Below are 11,166 nucleotides of genomic sequence, written 5' to 3'. Positions count from 1 at the left end.
CTTTGAAGGTTGACATCTCAGCATACAGAACACCAATTGGGTCATAAAAAGTCATGTTCAAATATTCTAGTCTGCATTCAATATGCATATGGTCATTGCACCTATCTATTTTCAGGACTTAGTTGCAGCAGTAAGGAAAATCTCTAAATTCTTTGGGTTCTCTCTGACTGAGGAACAAGTTCAATTCATTGTCGACAAAGGCACCTTCAAGAATATGAAAGAGAAATCCTCTGTGACCCATGGTGAATTTGGACCAGCTCTCTTTCGAAAGGGTAAATTAGTAGGGGAAATGTTGGGATCATGTACAAATGCTATGGAGCCATTTTGTTTTAAACTTTAAAAAAAAAAATTCAAATATTTTTTATTTTATTTATTTATTAACCGGAAAAAACAAGTTTTGATTTTTAGATTAGCTGAAAAGTAGTTTAATTTACAAATCTACATAAAACACAGAACCGTTTGGTTATTTACATGCAATTTAGAAGTTGTTGATTCAACACAAAAACTTTCGTTTAGAAAGAAAAACCTTCTTAAACATTAATGTTGAGAAAACATCAGAAAATGTCAAGCCATCTTAGAATTTGCACTACTTTTGAGTATTTGGACATGTTTTGGAAATGTAATCAAATAACACAAAGGTAAATCAGCCATCTGTTGACAAAGAAAACATGTGCAGCAGTGTTCAAAGTAGATGGTCACAACAATTTAAGCTATGAATGCTATTCATCAATGCTTTCTGGCTGCAAAGCTGAAACCCTAAACAAGGAATTTTTTTCTTTGATTAATTTGGTGCTATGTTTGTGCTTCTGTAGCTGTTAGACTGATAAATAGTCCTCAAAGAATCGGAAACAAACCAAGGAAAAGTTATATTGCGTAAATCAAATATACTGCATTAAGAAAGAACAGCATGGGAACTTCCGGTGACGTCACCCGGTATGGACGGCTGCTAGAGGAGCTCCTGAAACCCGCGGGTTATATAGCGAAAAAAAACCCCACTTAAACTCAAAATTTATGGACGAAAATAGTCCCCTCAGATAGATAAACAGAAGTGGAATGTCAAAAACAAAAAAAACGAACAACCAGGCTGTTTCCAAATTTTTCTCACCGGCTCAGCGAGGGAAAGCAAGCACCATGAATCCCCAAGATGGCGGCGGACCGCATGGCGCTACCTCCCAATCGGGGAAAAAGACCCAGCCGAGAGAAAGCCCCTCTACAAGCCCAGAACATGCAATAACCAGGGCATATTTGGAGGAACTGATGGCAGGAATGGCTGCTACCCTCAAAACCTCCTTCCAAACGGAATTGCGGTCTGCAGTGAGCGACATAAGGAAGGAAATCTCAGGGCTAACAGAAAAGACCACTACCCTAGAGAACAAGCTCTCCGAATCCCTACAAAGACAGGGAGAGGCAGAAGAAGAGATCAGCCGCCTGGGTGAAGAGATCTCCCTCCTCAAAGAAGGCATGGAAGAACAAGAAAATCGTGACCGGAGACAAAACATTCGTGTGAGGAATGTTCCAGAGTCAGTCACGCAAGAACAGATTCGGCCTTACCTCCTGGAGCTTTTCAACCTGGTCTGCGGGGAGATGGAGGAAAGGGAGATGGAAATGGACAGGGCCCATCGTGCGTTAGGACCCAAGTCTGACGATCCAAAACGCAGAAGGGATATCATAATAAAAATGCATAAATACACCTCAAAAGAAAAAATTATTTCAGCATGCCGAGACATGGGAGAAATAACTTTCCAAAACGAGACCCTACAAGTGTACAATGACTTGTCAAAAGCAACAAGAGACCGCAGACGGGAGCTAAAGCCGCTGACTAACCTGCTTCGGGAGAAGGGAATACAGTACAGATGGGGCTTTCCGTTTAAAATCTCGGTGAACAGAAACGGAAAGTTCCTGTCCATGAAATACCCCGCGGACATGGCCCCATTCGCAAAGGCCTTGGGCCTAACCCCTCCACAGGCATGGCTACCAGGCAACCTGTCATCTGGAGACGCCGCAGGAGACCCACCCCGAACATCGGAGAGGATCGCGGCCCAGCACTCCAAAGACAAGTAGTAACAGCCGCCACCGCACCCAAACAACACCCCCCTACGTGATCCCGAGGGAGAGAGGAGACCCACAACCACATCGGAGGGCATCCCGTCGGGCCGGAGCTGTACCTGGAGAGAAGCCGCCGACTTCCCGAGCAAGACGACACTGGACACCGCTACCCACATTGGACCACGTGTCATCTACTCCCGCGATGGCACCGGAGCTGATCCCGCCAGCCGAGTTGAAATCCTGGCTCACACTCGACTCGACCGGATGGAACAGGATCGTGGTTTCCTCAATGCCAGTTTGTGAGGAGAGCCTGGCTCCAGGCCTTGCTCTGCTATGCCCCGACCTCCAGTCTTTCAGATTAGTCCGCAGGGATGTTCACTCCACCCCCCCCTCCAGCCGGTGGTCCCGATTCCACGGGATGATTTTTGTGGCCCACGGGGGGGGGAGGGGGGTACGGCCCATCAACAAGTAAGCAGCAGAGCCCGAACCAACAAAAAACGCACTGGCTCAAGAGACGGAGGACAACTGCGACCCCGAGGACCCAGTCCACCCGATTTGATTTAAAGGACGCACAAACACAAATTGAGGTTTGGCGCCCTGGAGGCCGTGAGTAATATAATAAAATGCTGTATCATAGAAAGTACCCCACGCCCCCCCCCCGTCTCTGCCTTAACCCAAGCACATAGCCCCCCCCCCCCTCCCCATCCTCCCCTCACCCCCCCCCCACCCTGGTCCCCTTTCCCACCCACCCCCAGCCCCCACCCTCACCACCAAAACCCAGGTCCACAGTACATGGGAGTGATATATATAAACCCATGAATCACTAAACTGCGCAATACCCAATAAATCAACAAATTTGTAAACTGACTGTACAGGTCACAGCATGAAAAATAGCCCTAGTCATCCTCCCCTTCTCCCCCCCTCCCCCCACACACTTTTGCCAGCAAACTCACTGATCGCCAAAAGGTTTACAATACAAATGTGAAACAGATAGGCACGACAATGGTACTGTATAAAAGCCAAAAAGTATATATAACGTGTGGAATGCCCCTATGCCTCCCCTTATACTTCCCCCCTCTAGAACGACACCCAGAGGAAGTAAAAGTACATAGAAAAGCTATAAGTATCCTAGCTGATCTCTAAACAGCATATAGCATACTTATGGCACAGAGCGATATAACAGATGTAACATACAGAACCGTGAAATGCCTGTACTGTTTGAAATGTGCCGTTGCCCTCCACCCCCCCCCCTCCCACTCCCATCCCCCCCCCTCTCCCCCCCCACACCCCCCCTCCCCACCCCGGTGCTAGATAAAGTTGAAAAATATATGCAATGTGTGATATGCACCTATGCTTCCCTTGGAACAGCACCCAGAGGAAGCAAAGGTATGTAAGGAAACTAAATATGCCTTGGCTGACTCCCAGACAGTATATAAGATACTTATTGCATAGAGTGGTATAAGAGATACAACATACAAAAATGTGAAATGCCTGTACTGCCTGAAATGTTCCATCAACCCCCCCTCCCCCCCCCCCACTCCCCCCCCACTCCCCCCCACACTCCCCCCCCCACACTCCCCCCCTGCTCCCCCCCCCTGCTCCCCCCTCCACACTCCCCCCCCACACTCCCCCCCCACACTCCCCCCCACACTCCCCCCCACACTCACTCCCCCCCACACTCACTCCCCCCCACACTCACTCCCCCCCACACTCACTCCCCCCCACTCACCCCCCCCCACTCCCCCCCACTCACCCCCCCTCACCCCCCCCACTCACCCCCACTCACCCCCCCCCACTCACCCCCCCCCACCCCCCCCCACTCACCCCCCCCCACTCCCCCCCACTCACCCCCCCCCACTCCCCCCCACTCACCCCCCCCCACTCACCCCCACTCACCCCCCCCCACTCACCCCCCCCCACTCACCCCCACTCACCCCCCCCCACTCCCCCCCCGGGTGCTATATAAAAGTTGAAAAATGTATGCAATAAGTGATATGTACCTATGTCCTCCCTTGGAACAGCACCTAGAGGAAGCAAAGGCTCATAGGAAAACTAAATGTGCCTAGGCTGATTTCCAGATAGTGTATAGTATACTTATTGTATAGAGTGGTACAATAGACGCAGCGCACAAAAATGTGAAATGCCCACACTGTTGGAAAGGCTCTGTCAAACCCCCCCCCCCACATCCACCCCCCCCCACCCCCACCCCCCTCCCCTGCCCCCCCCTCCCCTCACCCCCCCGCCCCCCCCCCCACCCCCACCCATCACCCCCCCCGGTACTATATAAAAGTTGTGAATTAAACGCAATGTGAGATGTGCACCTATGCCTTCCCCTGGAACAGAACCCAGAGGATGCAAAGGTTTATAAGAAAACAAAAGGTGCCTTGGCTGATTTCCAGATAGTATATAGCATGCTTATTGCAGAGAGTGGTATAATAGATGCAGCATACAAAAATGTGAAATGCCTGTACTGTTGGAAAGGTTCCGTCAACCCCCCCCCCACCCCCCCAAAAAGCCCGCCAAAAACTAATAAAGGAGCTCACGGATGATATCAAAATAATAGAACAAACTCATAAAGCTAACCCCTCAAAAAAAATATATAAAACATTGACAACAGCTAGAGCAAAACTTAGACAAATCCAGCTGGAGGATGTTGAGAAAGCCCTCAAATGGACCAACCAACAATATTATGATAAAGGGAACAAGGCAGACAGACTTCTAGCGACTAAATTAAGAGGGGTGCATAAACGGTCCCAAATCACGGCGATCAGGAGTAGGTCTGGTGAGATACAACATAGTGACAATAAAATAGCAGCCGAATTTACAAAATTTTACACCGAACTTTATAACTTAAGATCCAAAAAGGGCCGCCCCGAATCAGTAGCATCCGAATTAATAGCACAATACTTAGATAAGTGTCAGCTCCCCACACTAACGGAGGAGGAAAACACAGTCCTCAATGCTGAGATCTCAAAAGAGGAACTGGAAGAGGCGGTCAAATCATTAAAAATCACTAAGTCTACTGGCCCAGATGGCTTCACTAATGTCTACTACTGTATAAGAGATTCTTGCCAGTATTATCCACGCATCTCCTAAGAATATTTAACGATTTTATGGAAGGAAATCAAATCCCCACGTCTATGTCCCTGGCCACCCTGGCCATAATACACAAAGAAGGCAGGGACCCGATGCAATGTGGAAGCTACCGTCCAATCTCCCTGCTTAATTGTGATCTCAAACTATATAGCAAAATACTCGCAAATAGATTGAATCCCATTCTACCAAGATTAATAGATAAAGATCAAGTGGGATTCGTAGCAGGCAGACAGGCCTCGGACAATACCCGAAAGATAATTGACATTATTGAACATGTCCATCTCACAGGGACCAAAGCACTACTCCTTAGCTTGGACGCAGAGAAGGCGTTCGATAGAATAGACTGGCTATTCATGGACCATGTTATGCGCAAATTCGGCTTCAAAGACGCATATCTAGAAGGAGTCCGTAGATTATATCAAAATCCATCTGCAACAGTAAAACTACCAGGGGGCAGTAACCAGAGATTTGAGATTACTAATGGAACTCGACAGGGATGCCCCCTATCTCCTCTTCTCTTTGCATTAACCATAGAACCCCTAGCAGCGGCAATAAGAACCAATAGAGACATCAAAGGCATAGAAATTGGACACAGGCAGCACAAAATATCACTATTCGCAGATGATGTCATTTTAACCCTGACGCAACCCCAAACATCCCTACCTAACCTCCAAAAAGAACTCCGAGATTTTGGAGATATATCAGGCTATAAAATCAATAACGATAAATTGGAAGCACTAAATTTAAGCCTGCCAGAGCCAGAGGTGAAACTCCTCAAATTAAACTTTAATTACCATTGGAGCTCCTCGAGTATCAAATATCTGGGAGTAAAGATAGTGAGGAACTACCAATCCCTATATCAACAAAATTACCCGACCCTGTTCCGGAAAATTAAACAAGACTTAGCGAAATGGGGAGGATATCAAATATCATGGATCGGGAGAATGATCTCGGTTAAAATGAACATACTCCCCAGATTATTATATTATTTCCAGACGCTCCCGGTCCACATCCCTGGCTCAGAATTAAAGAATATACAAAAACTAATCTTCCACTTCATTTGGCAGGGTAAGAAACCCAGAACCGCTAGGACAGTTCTCTTGGCATCAAGGGGTAGAGGAGGACTTGGTGTCCCAGACATCACAAAATACTACCTAGCCGCACAATTGCGACAGGTGGTAGTCTGGAATGCCAACCCAAACCAATACTGTTGGCTAGATATAGAATCATATTACGCCGGGACGCCTTCACTACCAGCTTGCCTTTGGTCCCTGAGCAGGGAAGACATGCAGAATAGTAAACTTAAATTAGGCCCAATGAGACACACATGGGAGACCTGGACGAAATGCAAATATAAATTTAAGCTCACTTCACCCCAATCCCAACTCATACCAATTCACAAAAATCTGAAATTCCCCCCTGGCTGTGAGCCCAGACAATTGGACCAATTCAAAGCAAAAAATATTAGAGCGATCGCTGACCTCTTGAGTATTGGAGAATTCCTGAGCTATCAAAATCTACAAACCAAATATGAAATAGCAAGGTTGGACGTGTTCAAGTATCTACAAATTCGGCACTTTATTCGAACCTTATCCCCAACGTTGAAATTTCCCCCTCTCACAGTTTTTGAGCGGCTCTGTCGAGAAACAGGCCACCAGAAAGGTCTTATAACACAAATTTACGCAGAATTGGAAAGGGCTATAGAAGCCCCCACACATGACTATATGCTGCATTGGGCAGCAGAATTGGAAATAGTTATAGACCGAGAGGACTGGGAAAGAATTTGGGAGAATGCCTCAGGAACTGCCATATGTACCACAATCAAAGAAAATATATATAAAATACTGTTCCGCTGGTATCTTACCCCAGTTAGAATAAATCAAATCTACCCCCAGGCGTCCGATCTATGCTGGAGAGGTTGCGGTCAAAAGGGGGACATGGCACACATTTGGTGGACATGTCCGGAAATTCAAAAATACTGGGGAACCACTCAAAAATTAATAGAAGAGGTCACCGGCCTCAAAATCTCTATTGACCCGCTGACCTACCTGTTGGCCAGGCCCCTAGAAAATGTGGACCGACCAACAAGTAAATTAATCTCCTTCATCCTATCAGCGGCTAGATGTGCAGTGGCGGCCGCCTGGAAGAAAGTGTCTCCCCCCTCAAAACAAACGATAAAAAATAGGATACAAGAGGTAATGAATATGGAGAAACTATCGGCCTTTTTGAAAAGATCCACGGACTCCTTTAATAAAACATGGGACCCGTGGCTAACCCATATGGCACCCCCACGTCTCTAACCCAAAAATGAAAAGTAAAAAGAACGAGTCTAGAAACTCCAATAGAAATAATCTGAGGACGCGATAAGCAACAGGTATCCCCCCCCACTCCCCACCCCCCTCCCCACCTTCCCTTCTCCCCCTTTCCATACTCTTACTCTCTGTTTCCATACTCGCGCCCCCCTCACAACCCCAGGAGGGTCAGGGGGGCGATGAGCTTTCCTCTCTCTTTCTGGTTTCTTTAACCAAAAAATGGAGAAAACTTGTATTAGGCTGTATTAACATATATGACATGTACAATGTGAAATAAGTATTTGCCTAATAAAAATTTTTGAAAAAAAAAAAAAAAGAAAGAACAGCATGCACGCAATTTCATCTTAATTTCTTATCTTCAAATTCTTTCTTAAGCACTATCTTTACTACAGTGGCTCTTTTCTCTTTTTTAGACTTAACACTAAAGGCTATGAAAAAAAACCCCCACTAAGAACTGTTTAGTCATGTTTTTGCCTTAACGTGAGGTGTTATGTTAACGCTAACTCGATAGGTAATGCTGCAATATCACGATTCATTCAAAACAATAGTAATGTGTTCATTATCTCCTTTACTCATGCGTGCGTTAATAACAAAAAAATAATAATGTGTTATTCCACGTTTACGAGGGCAATAACTTCTGCTATATCTGTACACCTGAATTTCTTTACAATTTTGGTAAGAAAGGTATCTTCTCCACTAAAACACAGTACTTGATTCCACTTGGTAAAATTCAATATACTGCCTCTGTGGTATATTTGTTGAACCCATTAGTGTTGCATATTACTGAAATTTTGGAAGGTCCCACCTAACACTTAAACATGAGTATTACAGTATATGCTCCATTGCACAAGAGATTACTAGACGTGAGCATGTCAAAATGAAGCTAAATTGCCCTGATCCAGAAAAATACTTATCACATATCAATCTAATAATATATATTTTTTTCTTTAAGGTGATATTGGGGACTGGAAGAACCATTTTTCTGAAGCTCAGAGCCAAGAAATGGATGCACGGTTTGAAGAATGTTTAGCAGGAACGAAAGTGGGTGAAAAGATTAATTACAATGTCTATTGCAAATGATGGCATAAACGTCAACGTGTGCACTAGTGAAAACTGCAACACTTTTTTCTGTCTATTTGAAAAAGGAAATGATAATATGAGAGAGAATATGATAATCACAATACCACAAGATTAATGCTAAAATGTCTTTTGACCCACAGGTATCAATAACTTGTCCAAGTCATGCTAAATATTAACTAGAAAAGTAGTTATGCCAAGTTTCAAATATATATTCTTATCTTAATGCAGATCTAACAGGTATTATATTAATCCAGGTATTGCTTGGTAACACGTCATTGTCTAATTTGTATGTTGCTATTTGCGGCTCCATTTGATTGAATGGAGCCGCCAGAAATTGTGTTAAATGTCGCACTAGCGGTAACGTGATATCGTGCAATGATGGGACAAATAATTCCTGCTAAATCTGTACTTGTCTATATAGCGTATGTTGACTGATTTGTAATGGAAAACAAATGGTACTGTAAGATGAATGTACCTGTTCATGCTAATGGTTTTACAAATTAAAATGTTTCATACTATTTTGTTGTTTGGATTTAATTTCTTGAACCACTTTCGGCTTACAAAATGTCAATGGAAAAAATATATACTTACTGTCCCGGCATTCTTACTTATACTTACTGTCCCCTTTATTCTAAAGCTTGCCGGGTGCATAGCGGGCTAGCCGCGGGTCTGTTCTCCGTTTAAAAACGGAGTTTCCCGTGCAGCGGCCGCTTCAATAGATAAGCGCTAATGGCGCTTACTATTGAAAGCGCCCGAGGTGCGGGAAAACCGGCCGAAAACGGACGAAGACAGCCGCGCGCCGCCCACAGCTATTTTTAAACTGCGGGGGCAGCCGCATCAGCTTTAAACCGGCCGCGTGTGTATACAGTGTTTACATAGTATATAATTTAATTCTAAAGCACGTTATATCATGATGCCTCTTAGAAGCTAATGGTGCTAGCTCTGGTATAGAATTTTGTCAGCACATGTGAGATTAACAGGCTCCAAATATTACAAGTGAATGAGCTGAGGAAGAGGGAAAAAAAGTGATAAGAAGAGCCTGGAATGATACTTATTTAGCCCTGGTAAGAAATGGGGCTATAGTTCTATCCTCCTCCTGGTATAATCCCTGGTAAGGGCAGGTTGCCAGGAGTTATCATGAGTTTCCCCCACTTCAAGCACTGCCCTGAGTGGTGGAGGTAGGTCACCTGACCCTGTGTCAAAGCAAGAGACACAGGGGCGGTGCCGGCTGAGATTGCTGAGAGCAACAGGACAGGTTTTCAGCGAAGCAGAGCTGAAAGATGTTGGTACACTTTCAGAGCAAGTGCTGCAGAAGGAAGAGCATTTTTGCAGACTAAGGGCAGTCAGGAGAGACTGTCCTCTCGCACAGTACACCCTAGGTGCCCTAGGAGGGTGATGTAAATTTGGATAAAGTGGCTATAGCTGTTCTAGTCGCCTTGAGGCAGATAGTGTAGGATTCCTGTGGGGGGTAGCCTGTTAACAAGGTCAGGGACTTCAGCATAGGGTCTGCACTATGAGTGGCCAAAAGTAGGTTGACGCCCAGTACTTAGGAATGCCAAGTACACTAGCCAGTATCCAGAAAACACACCACAGAGTGCTTGTAATGAACCGTCAGCGAGTGCGGTGTACAAGGAGAGAGTTCTGCTTAGCCTGGGGTATGCCATGCGTTATATTCATTGGTTAGAGCACTTTAAGTGTAGTAAGTGTCTAGGAATGAGTTACACCATAGACACTGAGAGTAGTGCTATCGTGGGTTTAGAGGGCTCACTAAAGATGGCAGCGAGAGATACATGTGCTCTGCGGGGCATGGAGGAGGTTAAAATGGTGACAACTGCGCCATTCACTGCAAAGCGTGTTGTAGCCGATCCAAAATGGTGACTCCCGCCAAGCCAAATCGCGCATGTGTTGCGTGCAAGCAGGCTGTAAGAGAAATGTGGCGAGAGATGTGCAGGAGTTTGGCGCTAAACCCAGATCCCCAGTCAAATGAAGGGAGCGGCACGAAAGCCGAAGCCACACCCACCTGTGCAGTGACTGGCCGACGGATGAAGCCACGTTACACAAAGAGAGAGTGCCCCTCCTCTTGATTCCACCAGAGGGAGGGGGCACACTAAGAACCAATCCTCACAGTCCTCCCCAGCAGAAGGAGGGACAGGAAGTGAGGCTGAGGAACTTCACTTCTGCTTGACTGGAGAAGGAGCTAAGTGTGAGACCAGTAAGCTGAACGAATCAACCCTTGCGCAAAAGATGGCTGACTTAAGCGTGACCACTTATCAGCTTCCAGGAGGCTTCCTGGTTGTGGAGGTTGATGGCCGAGAATATCTGCGGTGCCTGTGCGTCCAATGCAGGTCACCCGGACCGGCCCCAAGTACAACGGCACGGTGCCAACAGTGTGGCGCGTTCTACCTCTGGCCTATCGAGCTATGCCCTATAATAAAGACTCCGCGAGATGCCTCTCCAGCGACGCTGATCGAGATAGAGGAGGCGGAGGCTAAGGCTGCCCTGGTCCCATATGTCACCCCTGTGGTAGGGACCCAGGCCCAGCCACCAAGAGATGTCGCGACGGAGGAGTGCGCGACTGCATTGGAGGTACCGGAGCGGGCCCGTTTCGTACCCATACCCACTGGCGGTGCTG

General features: G+C 46.3%; 1 long non-coding RNA gene across 1 annotated transcript; it reads left to right on the top strand.

The window, feature by feature from the left end:
• LOC142493075 (uncharacterized) lies at window positions 1-9,052 on the top strand. Its single transcript, XR_012800970.1, has 2 exons — window positions 1-272; window positions 8,407-9,052. It is a non-coding gene; the product is annotated as an uncharacterized LOC142493075 (long non-coding RNA).
• Window positions 9,053-11,166: the final 2,114 nt, after the last annotated feature.

Source organism: Ascaphus truei, chromosome 4 (genome assembly GCF_040206685.1).
Source record: "Ascaphus truei isolate aAscTru1 chromosome 4, aAscTru1.hap1, whole genome shotgun sequence".
Taxonomy (NCBI): domain Eukaryota; kingdom Metazoa; phylum Chordata; class Amphibia; order Anura; family Ascaphidae; genus Ascaphus; species Ascaphus truei.
The sequence above is the reverse complement of the archived record's forward strand: the minus strand, read 5'-3'. Positions and strand labels throughout refer to the sequence as shown.